This window comes from Sorex fumeus, unplaced genomic scaffold (genome assembly GCF_029834395.1).
Source record: "Sorex fumeus unplaced genomic scaffold, SorFum_2.1 ptg000006l, whole genome shotgun sequence".
In the NCBI taxonomy this organism is placed as follows: Eukaryota; Metazoa; Chordata; class Mammalia; order Eulipotyphla; family Soricidae; genus Sorex; species Sorex fumeus.
Genome location: NW_026606063.1, coordinates 59,288,074 through 59,299,760, shown reverse-complemented (window position 1 = coordinate 59,299,760; position 11,687 = coordinate 59,288,074). Strand labels below are relative to the sequence as shown.

The window sequence follows — 11,687 nt, the reverse complement described above, 5'->3', positions numbered from 1 at the left end:
GTCCAACAGCTCTGTCTGTGTCATGCAGGCCAGAGCAGACTCAACCGGAACAGGGCTCTGTTCACTGGAGCTGCCCTTTCTGGCCCAGATCTTCATTGTCCTTCCATGCCCCTGATCCCCTTTGCCTGACCCTTCTTTCAGGCAGGATATGTTTTGCTTTATTGTGAATCTACCAGTATCACTGATGATAGTTTTTGTGGCCTGGAGAAAAAGTGATTGGTGGTACTGAAAATAGGATGGCATGTAATTTTACTTTTTACCTAAGACTGTTTGATTGTTTTTGTAGCTTTATTTCCCTTCATGTTCAGAAGAGAAATAACAAAACTGCTTCCCTTGGTTAGCATCTTGGCCACCTGAAAATCCAGTGTCTGAATTTAATTCCCAGCAGGACAAGTGCTTTGCCCCATTTCTCTATATCAGTCCCTGTGATGTCCTATTCTGACTCAGAATGCTATCATGTAAAGGTCACATGTAAAGGGAGTTTTATACTAGATCTATTTTCTGTTTTGCTGCTCATGGAACCATATCATGACTTAAAAGACACTAGTTAGAAATAATAATGCACACTGCAGTGTATATTTGCAATACTGCAGAAAAAATAACATAATTGCTTACTGTTTTTACATTTAGGTTGAATCTATATAGGTAACTTATTAAATTTGTTCTTGAATGGCTTCATATTTTAATAATATTAAAATATTTTTAAAATTTTTCTGGTTTTTACCAAATAAATCAACATCTTCAAGGGCATATCAATATATAAGTGTATCTTACAAGTGTATTTTAAAATACACAATATAAATGTATCTAATATAATAAATATTAATACATTTATAAACATGTACAAGTAAATCTGATGACTATACCATAGATATAAAGTTAATTATTTTATGCATGATTACTTATTACAAATGAATATTTAAAATTAAAAAGAAAAATTTATTTTAAATTTTTATTATAAATTTAAATTAAATAAAAAAATTTATTTTAAATTTTTATTATAAATTTAAATTAAATAGAAAAATTTATTTTAAATTTTTATTATAAATTTAAATTAAATAGAAAAATTTATTTTAAATTTTTATTATAGCACAGCGATAGGGCGTTTGCCTTTCACGCAGCCAACATGGCCAACCCGAGTTCGATTCCTCCGCCCCTCTCGGAGAGCCTGGCAAGCTACCGAGAGTATCTCGCCCGCACGACAGAGCCTGGCAAGCTACCCGTGACGTATTCGATATGCCAAACACAGTAACAACAAAGTCTCCAATGGAGACGTTACTGGGCCCGCTCGAGCAAATCGATGAACAACGGGAGGACAGTAATTATTATTATAAATTTAAATTAAATAGAAAAATTTATTTAAAATTTTTATTATAAATTTAAATTAAATAGAAGAATTGTATCTGTTGGGTTTCTTACCAGCCTAATTTCAGGGCATATATATATATATATATATATATATATATATATATATATATTCCACCCAGGAAAAAGGAAAAAAGAAAAATATAACTAATATTAAATTAGGTCTAAATACAAAATACTTAAAATGTTATTAAAAGTCAGTTCCAGATGGATGACAGATTCAAATGTGAAAGTAAAAACAAGTGAGATTTTGGAAAAAAAAACATAGGAATTATCTATTGAATCTTGGCAAAGACAGATTTATTAATAAGAACACCAAAAACACCATAAACATTTTAAAAATTGGCAAAATATTATCATTCATAGACTGTTGGGTTCAGAAATTGATTTCTTCCAGTTCTCAAATGAAACAGAAATGAGTTGAATCTAAAAGAACCTGAAACATAGACAATTTCCCTTATCTTAGAAAGATACTGAGAGGAGAGTAGCAATTTGCAAATAGTGGTAATGCTCTTTGAGGATAGAAAGATTCAGACGCAGTTGTGGGTCTACACCAGGAGACCCTCTGATTTGTCAGCCTTATGTACACCACATGGATCTCATTCAGTTTGGGTGGCAACCCGGTGATATGCCTATGATGTCTGAAGTCAGGGGGCCAACAGCATCAAATGGTAAAGAGACTCTTCAATGGTTTCTGGGAAATTTGAGCATTGCAGTTGCTGAATACAAGCTACACACTGAAATTGTGTTGGCTGAATCCTTGATATTTTTCTGACTGGGAATCCTGTTTGGCACATACTGTTTTATGTAGAACATGGGTGAGCTGTTTGCTAAAAAAAATCAGTGTCATTTAAATGCTTGTTCAAAAATATTTATTTGTTTTTACAATAGCATTATGCTTTTTCTCTCTCAGTGACTGGCCCTCCTCCATTAGAGCACATAATTTAAATGCTAAACAAAGCACAGATTCAAGGAAATGGCACTGTTAGCTTTCCTTGCAAATCATATTTTCTTTGAAAGTCATTTCAGGTTAAAGATCATTTGATACAATTAAAGAACAATGAGAAGAGCCCCTCCCTGGAAGTTCCAAGGTAATTCAAGGAGGCAGCTACTGTTGAATAATTGGAGAAAGGCATCTTGGGAATAGGTCCAAACTTAGCGTCCTTGAAATCCTTCCGTTCCAGAGTGTCTGGTTCACATCATATTAGTGGCCATCAACACCTGTCAGAATTGTGAAGAACAAGATGATCACTCATTTGGGGGTCTCAGGCTCTGAGCCAATGAGTGCCTAGTAGCATATTAATATTCAATATAAAACCCCAATATTCATCAACTGAGGTTAATGGTATTACAAGGCTCTGTTCATGTGACTGGATTTTAAATGTATTTTAGATATTTGCTTTTAAAAAGTTAATCTTGTGACTGAGACTCAAAAGGAAACTTCAGGAATTAATGATCAAACCCCAAGTTGAATGCACTGCTCATGTGATGTAGGCTATTTTGAAATCTATGTAGTATAGGTTTACCCCAAATTGAATGCATTGCTCATGTGATATAGGCTATGAAATCTGTGTAGTATAGGCTTTGAATAGCAGGAGTCTGTGCACACATGCCTCTGTGTGTGTATGTGTGTGTGTTTGTGTGTGTGTGTATGTGTGTGTAAGAGAGAGAGAGAGAGAGAGAGAGAGAGAGAGAGAGAGAACATGGACAGTCTCAGGACAGAAACAGAGTTCTATTGATGCCACTATTTCTCTGGATCAGAAGTTACACCTTTGAAATACCACAGCTGCATTAGTCCATCAATTGGTCTAAACCCTTTCAACAGAGACGAGCTGGCTGGTGCCAGAAGTGTTGGAATCCCTAGGGGGCAACTTGTAAGAAATGCAGAATCCTGGGCTTCCCCCAGAACTCCAGACTCAGAACCTGCCTACAACTAGACCACTGGGTGATCTGAATGCCCAGGGGTTTTGGAGAAGCTGAGAAGTGTTGCTTTGAATCATAGATGATACTTTCTCCCTTTTTTCTTTATATTTCTATATTTCTTCTGGTCTTTGCTTTGGTGATTTTCTAACAAAACATGGCTAGAAGGCTGAACATTTCAAAACTCTTTTGGTTTTCTCATGCTTGTTTGAAATCATTGTTAGAATCTGGACGTGGTTGATCAGTTATGTTCCTTAACCCATTGTTTTCCAAGTTGTGTGTGTGTGTGTGTGTGTGTGTGTGTGTGTGTTTCTTAAAAACCAGAGAATTCTAGTTACAAGGGATATCTGTGACCAGCCAGAGGGATTCTTAGAGCTTGTGGGTCTGGCTGTGTGTTAGGCTGGGTTCTGGAGTCTTCTCAGAGTGTAAGTTGGAAGCCTTCCCCCAGCCCACCCCCATACTTTCAGAAGTCGCATCATCCACACCCACCTTCCACAGCCTCTGCCATACTGACTCACCCACTGGTCCTGCTCTTCAGATTCACAAGCTAAATATCTGAAGAGATGCTAGCCAAGAACTAAAATTCATGGACACACTGCTTGAAAACTTCGGGGTGCATTCAAGAGGGGGCAGGCCAAGTGCCCACCCTGCCATAGCCCCAGCAGCCTCGTATATGACCCACTGCTGCCTCCATGCCAGTGACCCAACCCCATGGCTTCACCAAGACTCTGTAGACTCCTCCCAGTTCTACAGATCCTGAAATCTGTGTATGTTGTAACCCCTGACACCTTAATATTCCACAATACTGAAGTTCCAATAGGAGCACACCAAATTAGATGAAAAAAAATGTAGAAGCCAGCTAAAATCAACAAACAAAAACATCCCAGAAGGCTCAACTAGCAACAAACAGAATCCTCAGACAAAGGCTTAACAACTTATGGTGAGATATAACAATCTTCAAAAGTTTTTTTTTTTTACTAAAGTATTTTGGGCCATGCTAATCTTCTCTGTATCATTCCAATTTTAGTATATGTGCTGCCGAAGCGAGCATGGGCTAGAGCGATAGCACAGCGGTAGGGCGTTTGCCTTGCACGCAGCCAACATGGCCAACCCGAGTTCAATTCCTCCGCCCCTCTTGGAGAGCCCGGCAAGCTACCGAGAGTATCTCGCCTGCACGGCAGAGCCTGGCAAGCTCCCCGTGACGTATTCGATATGCCAGACACAGTAACAACAAAGTCTCCAATGGAGACGTTACTGGGCCCGCTCGAGCAAATCGATGATCAACGGGAGGGCCTTTACTTTACTTTACTAAAGTATTTTGATAGTTCTTTCAACCTTTTGGTTTTATCAAGCAATATAAAAAAATTATTATGTGTCTGCTCAGAGGATAGGCTTGGGGGATGGTTGGAACAATGATGACAATAATAAAGGGAAGGTCATTAAATAAATTTAGTAACTGTCACTGTCACTGTCATCCCGTTCGTTGTCCAATTACTCGAGTAGGTGCCAGTAACATCTCTATTTCTCCCAGCCCTGAATTTTAGCAGCGTCTTCTCACTCATCATTTCCCAATGATTGGAGACTCTTTCAAGGCTAGGGGAATGAGACCTATAGTTATTACTGTATTTTGCATATCAGATACTTCGTGGGAAGCTTGCCAGGCTCTGCCTATGTGGGCAGGATGCTCTCCGTAGGTTGCCGGGCTTGCAGAGAGGCATAAAAGTGTAGGAAGTGTCTTATAATGTGTCCGGAAAGTAGCCTGGAGTGTGGCGGTGGTTGGGCAGTGGAGGTCGGCTGCCGGGGCTGGGTCCCTTGGGGTGGGAAGGGCTCTCACTCGCCCCACAGCCTGTTCCGGAGTCCCATTAATTAATCTTAATCATTGATCTTGATTAAGTAAAGTATAAATAAATAATGCTGCAAAGAAAAAATAGTTTAAATAAGATGTTTAAAAATAAATATCATGGGTCTTGGACTTTTTTTTATAAGTGATGCATGGATTTAAAGTCATTTTTAGGGTTCATTTTCTTTCTTGGATTTCTCCCACTACTTACAGTTTGATTTCCTTTAGTTTTTTTGTGAAATTTGGTCTTTGGCTTCTTCGTGTGAATACATTGCAGTCTATTCTTAGACTCTCTTTCCTTCCCTTGTTCCCTCCCAGGTGAGGTAGCATCTGTCTCCGTCTCCTGGATAGGCTTCAGCCCCACTTTGCCAGCCTCAGATCCAATCTTCCCACTGCCTTCTGCTAGGGTCCCTGTACTCCAACCACTTTATTGGGTCTGCAGTCTGGAAAGAACAGAGCCTGGGAACTTGGAATCCATGCCCACCGACAGGAAGCAACAGGAAGACCTGCAACTCACGTCCAGGCTTTGCTAAGTACAAGTGGGTCATGACCGACTTCTGGCAATGTCATTTGTGCTCTCAGACCTGCAAGTAAAAAACCTAGGAGGGATCCTGCTTGTTTCAGATCAGACTATGCTGTGGGATGCACAGGGCGTGGTGTTGGAGGGGGGAAAGAGTGGAGTGAGAGAATGAGAACCTGACCAGCCTCATCAGCTGGGAGGACAAAGGAGAGACTTTCTGGTATTCCGGGGAGAGACACACCCTACGGCCCTCCCAGTCCCATGTGGGTCAGTGACAGTCATGCTACAGACAGTGAGATGTCAGGCTGTGTGGAAATCAGGGTTTGTTTTTGTCAGCAGAGTAATCACTTAATTGCATGTCAGAGGTGGGTGTGCTCTGCAGGGAATCATTTGTTCTCTGCAGGGGGGTGGGGTGTGGGGAAGGCCCTCCTGTGATGGTTAATTGAGGAATCTTACTTTCTTAAAGCAGTGCATGTGCCCATGGTGGGTTTATGCTGGAATATATTTAGGGACCCAGATACAGGGCTGCTGGTAGATATGCAAACAACTCACAGCTCACCAGTGCCTTTCTGTTTGGGGAATAATCCAGCACTGTTGCTCCTGATGGAAGCTCCCTTTTCCTCCCCCACTTTTCTGAGACTCAGCTTCTTCCATCACTTGACGGTTAGCAGTTGCTGGCCACCTCTGCACCAGGTCAGCAGAAAGGAGTGGAGAAACTCCACCTGCTTCTCAAAAGCCCTGGCTTACTGGAACCCCTGTTATTTCCCATTGCCTCTGATGGAATAAAATGGAGCCATGGCCAGGGCAGGCACTCTGGCCTGTGTGCAGCTGGGAGGAACCAACCTCCAATGCGAGAGAATCCTTACAAATTTTTGTGCTTGGGTTTCAATTATACAATGACCAAATACCCATCCCTCCACCAGTGCCCATTTCCCACCACCACGGATCCCAGTATCCCTCCCACCCCGCAGCCCCCCCACCCCACCCTGCCTCTGTGACAGGGCATTCCCCTTTGTTCTCTCTCCCCTTTTGGGTGTTGTGGTTTGCAAAAGAGGCAATGAGTGGCAATCATGTTTGGTCTATAGTCTACTTTCAGCATGCTTATCCCATCCTGGGAGGATCCTCCCAACACCCTTTATTTGGTGCTCCCTTCTCTATCTGAGCTCCCTTTTCCCCTAGCATGTATGGCTGGCCTCTAAGCCATGGAGCAAAATTCCTGGTACTAATCTCGGCCATTCTAGGGTGTTAGTCTCCTATTTTGTTACTTTATGTTCCCTAGATGAATGCAATCTTTCTATGTCTGTCCCTCTCTTTCTGACTCATTTCGCTTAACATAATACTTTCTACAACTGTACCTCAGTGTCTCACTAATAAAAATTAAAAAATAAAAAAATCATAGATAACAACAAAAAATAAATATGGTAATACTTTTATTTTTCTACAAAGAAAAAAATTTAAAAAGGATATATTAAAAAACAAAATTCCTTAAGCTCTTTGTCTTCTCCCATATACCTAATGAGATCATTTGTTCTTTTCCTTCCACCTTGGAATATCTCCTGCCACTGCCCCACCAGCCCCTGACTCCTGTCTTTTCTAGTAAGACCTGTGGCGCTTCATAGCTCCTCTCCCGAGGGCAGCCTTTGGAGGTAGCTACTTTGCTCTGTCCAGCTCTGTACCCTGAGATAACTCAAACCATTGATTTACCCATCAAGATTCTGCTTTTTTTTTTTTATCACATTTGTTCCTCTGCCTTCTCTCCTGCCCAGTTAGTTGCACTTAGTTCATTGCAAAGCTGAGTGAAGAAAACCCAAGCCAACAAAATCACTGACAGTCCAGGGAACAGCTGGGATCCCTATATCCCATTATTGCACTTACCTTCTTCCTTGGGTAACCTTTGTCTGAATATTTCCTTCACTGCCACTCTTGTATATTTTTTTTATTTTTTCTTTTACCTCTCCCTGCCCCCTTTCTTACACAAAAGATCACAGCTCTGTCAGCCTGGGTTCAGCAAATGCCTGGAAGGCAAAGTTCTGTAAAGAGAGAGCTAAAAAAGGAATACTGTAGTGATTAAAGGTAAATTTTCCAAATATAGTTTCCTTAAGCTTCATGGGGGCTAGAGCGATAGAACAGCGGGTAGAGAGTCTGCCTTGTACACGGCTGACCTGGGGTCGATTCCTCCGCCCTTCTCGGAGAGCCCGGAAAGCTACCAAGAGTATCTCGCCCATGCAGCAAAGCCTGGCAGGCTACCTGGGACATACTAGACATGCCAAAAAAACAGTAACAACAAGTCTCACAATTTGTTGTGAGATGTCACTGGTGCCCGCTCGAGCAAATCTATGAACAATGGGAGGACAGTGAACAGTGCTACAGTGCTCGTTCTCTTACCTAGTTTCATAACCTGTGACTTATTCCCCTTAAATAGCTTAAATTATGTTTGTAAAAAGTCTATTGTCTTAAGTATCCCAAAAAAAGATTTTTCTAACCACTTAAAACATTTTGATAATTCTGATGAATAAAACTTAAATGCATCTTTAATCTACATGTACCTTTAGAGAAATCATTATAAGATTTTTTATTTAAATTCATATTCTAAAATCAAATACACAATTGTATAATTTTTAGAATAGGAGTACCCTTCTGTGATGTTTGGGGGTCACCAGGGCTATATCCTGTGATAGTAGAAAGAGAGAGCGTTCAGCTCTAGGGTCTCAACTCTGAAGTTTGCATATACAAAGCATGTGCTCCAAGCCTTTGAGCTATTCTGTCTCGCGACAATTACATCTTTCATAACACCAACTTAATCTGTAGGACTTGCTAAAATTTCTGAAATTTAAAAATAAAACACACACCAATTATTTCCTGAAATTCAGGTGGTTAATCTAACAGGATTTATTTCATCCCTCAATATGTTGCTTAATTCTGACCTCCCTACATTAAGAGACATCCATCTACCAATTTCACCACATGAAGAAAACTGGAGTTTGTATCTCAAATATCACTGAGGGTTTGAGGTGCAGAGGTGCATTGGTTCCCCCTTTTATCACCTGTGTCAACCATTGGTGCTCTTTCTCTTTCAGTTTAAATAAGAACATGAAATAAATGAGTTTACTCTTATTCTTACATTGTTAAGGTAGGTTTTCATTATTAAAGCACAAATTCATTCTTCCTAGCAAGTGTGAACTCACTTTCATTGAGACAGGCACTAAGAGGTGAAAATACCATTACAATGTTGGTCTCTGGGGGTAAAACAGCCGTGGTCATGGTCATCCACAACAAATGTGGGAAATGTTCATTTCTTTGTTCAGTGTTTCTGTAAAGATGAAAAAAAAATCACATGATGTGTAAAGCCTTGAAGTTAGCTCAAGTTGCAGAGAACTTACCTAATATGTGTGGTGCCCTGAGTTTAATTGCTGGCATCACTTGGCTCTCAGAGAACTACCTTGTATGATTTCTATAAAACACCCACAAAATGCTGCTACTGGATGTCCTGAAAGCTTAGGTTGCATAAAGGGTTCAGAAATTACACATTTTATGCCTTTTCATTTTGGAAACAAGGATTCAGAAACCCAGAAAACTGTAGGCCACACCAAAAAGAACAATGATGCAGAGACTCAGGATATTGTAAAGCTGGGAGATTTGGCCAATGTGACTTGGGAAAGGGTCGGTGCAGTGACACTATCAGAAGCATAGCAGTAGAGACACAGTTCTCTGGATGGTGGCAGTGGTGGGTATGACCTTAGGTAAATTTTCAGATACCCTCCAAGGCACTTAGTCTACCAAAGCAAATGGTACTGGACCTAGAGAAAATCTGGTAGAAGGGGAGGCTTGGATATCATTGAGAGGATGGCTACCCCTGCAGTACTTGATATGCTAGCTAAGCCACAAAACAGGAGGAAAAAGGTAGGAATTTACTAGCATTTTGAAAGCTAAAAATAACATATCACAATCCAGCAGGGAAAAGCTAGACTATGGATGGAGATGCTTTTGGTTCAGCCACCATAATGGGCCACCCCATACAAGCTGGGCTCAGCTCCCTCATCCATGAACAGAGTGACTCAGTCACATGACACTCCTCTTCTAGAGACAAAGCTAACCTCAAAGGCTTCTAGTTTTTCTTCAGGATTGCAATGACACTAGTTTCAATTATTGATGGACTTGAAAACTTTGTCCTAACTCAATAGCTGCCACCTTCTCAAATAGAATTTGGGGTAGATATTTGGTATATCACTTTTTGTTGACTCTGGGTTTCCAGTTACAAATCCAGAAACTTACTGTTGAGTGGTTGAGTCTGGGGAAGGGTCTGGATGTTATTCATCTAACCAAATGAGAAGAGGCTGAAGACTATCTTCCAGCTGTCTCCAGGACCAAGCCACGTGTTACTGTCACTGACTGCACCAAAGCATCTTTAAATGGCAGAGTTAGCCTTGTGTATGGGAGCCTTCTTTGACTCCCCAGTTGTTGGGTTCTTCTGTTATTCCCCTTTGAATACATGATCTGATTTTTCTTTTAAAATGTATTTGACTCAGTTGTATTAAATATATTAATAATATCTAATTATCTTCACTACCATTCATCTCCAGAACTCTTTCCAAGCAAGATCTTGAGTTTGAAGCACTATACTCATCAAACATTAATTCCTCATTTTCTCCTCCTCCAGACCCTAGAAACTATTTCTTCTACCGCCTATATATATATATATATATATATATATATATATATAATCTCGACTATTCTAAGTGTTGCATATAAATGAAGTTATATAGCATCTATTCTTCTATCCTTTTACATTTGACTTAGAATATCTTGAAGATTTATCTATGCTATAGCATGTGTCAGGATAGTGTTCTCTTTCTAAGGCTGAATAATATTGCACTGTAGGTATATATTAAATTTGACTATTCATCTGTTGTGAATGCATGCAATTGTAGGATAATACTGTTTTGTACAGTTAATGTGATTAATACTTCTAGGAATATTAGAGCACAAATATCTTGTTGAGTACTTGTCTCTTTCGGACAGTTAGCCAGAAGTTGAGTGGCTGGATCATATGGTGATTCTATGCCTAAGTTTTGGAGGAATTGCCATATTGTTTTCCATTTTATATTTCTACCAACTGTGCACTGGAGTTTCAATTGCTCCACATTCTTGCCAACCCTTGTTATTTTTTGTCGTGTGTGATTCTTTTTTAAACCACATTTCCCCCCCCTGGCTGGTTCTCACACAAGCTTTCCATGGCCTCCCTCTAGCTATGGGGACTGGCCGTTTTCCCAGGCATAGCACCTTGGCTTGGGGAAGCCGTGAGAACTGATGAGTCCCTTTTGAAGAAGGCATTTATTTGGCTTCTGCAATGGAAGAAGCTTAGTGCCTGGGGAGCGTGGGAAATGTTCCTCTTGCTGGCTAAGCAATGAAGTTGTCATGCAAATGGACCAATAGACCTGTGGAAAGACATGGTCCTTCCAGAGGGTGGGTGCAGAGAAATGAGAATGGAAAAGTACCACTGTCAGTTTCTGCTTATCACCATAATCGAAGCTACCTTTATGGAGGGAGAATTTCCTCTGTCTCATGAGCTAGGGAGGGAGCTGGTGGCTTCTGCCTCACCACAGTAAGCCTGGCCCTCCCAGAGCTTTTTGTCCTCCACCAGAAGGTGAATTTAAAAATGATTTCTCAAGGTGAACAACTTCCTTGAGTCATTTTGAGAACTTCTCTTCTAAAGCCAGGAGTAGAATTCAGTTGTGTATTCAGGATGTTGCTTCTTCAGATAAAGTTTTTTCTAAGAAAAACGGGATCTGTTACCCCAAGGGGGAGTTGTAATCTATAGACCAGTAAAGAACTATCCTTTGGGAGTTGGCAGGAGACTCAGGCAGGAAGGGAATGGGAGACACAGAGGTCATGAAGGAAATTATGGTGCCTGCCAGAAAAAATAGAAGTGAAGTAAGGTCACTAGCTCCATACTGTGTAGAATTTCCTCTGTAAGACCCCAGTGACCAGCATCTATTGACTTCCTGCGCTGAAGTACCACAGATGAAGGTTTGTACCAATGGA

At 40.6% G+C, this 11,687-nt stretch overlaps 1 pseudogene; it reads right to left on the bottom strand.

The window, feature by feature from the left end:
- Window positions 1-4,244: 4,244 nt before the first annotated feature.
- On the bottom strand, window positions 4,245-4,336 carry LOC130038172 (uncharacterized; annotated as a pseudogene).
- Between the last annotated feature and the right edge of the window lie 7,351 nt (window positions 4,337-11,687).